The sequence below is a fragment of the Gadus morhua genome, chromosome 22 (genome assembly GCF_902167405.1).
Source record: "Gadus morhua chromosome 22, gadMor3.0, whole genome shotgun sequence".
Taxonomy (NCBI): domain Eukaryota; kingdom Metazoa; phylum Chordata; class Actinopteri; order Gadiformes; family Gadidae; genus Gadus; species Gadus morhua.
The window spans coordinates 2576304-2576864 of record NC_044069.1 but is presented as its reverse complement, the minus strand read 5'-3'; positions in this window follow the sequence as shown (position 1 = coordinate 2576864).

The following is a 561-nucleotide window of genomic DNA, read 5'->3' as shown; positions in this document are numbered from 1 at the left end:
TGATGTATCACAGTCATATATCAGTCACGTATCACAGTCACGTATCACAGTCATGTATCCCAGTCATATATCCCAGTCATTTATCACAGATTATCACAGTAATGTATCACAGTCATTTATGAAAGTCATGTATCACATGCATACATCACTGTGTTAATTTACTGTGATATATGAATGTGATACATTACTTTCATTAATGACTTTATTTCATACAATATATCACAGTAATGTGTCAGTTTATCAAAGTACATAGATCTGAAGGTATTTAGTCAAGGTATTTCAGAATGTATCACTGTTCATCACAGTACACGGGCCTACAGGTAATAGTTAAAGTACTTTATAATGTATAACAGTACATAGGTCTAAAGGTATTTGTTAAAGTATCTCATAAAACGTAAGCAAAGTTGCTGTCTGACCTGATACGGTGGTGGAGATGGTCACATGACGTCACATGACCTGGTCTAATCCAGTCAGAAGCAGTCTAATCCGATTACAAGACTCACAAGTCTACACTACAGCATCGGCTCTTAAAGGACCCTGTTACCATGGTTACACATCTAT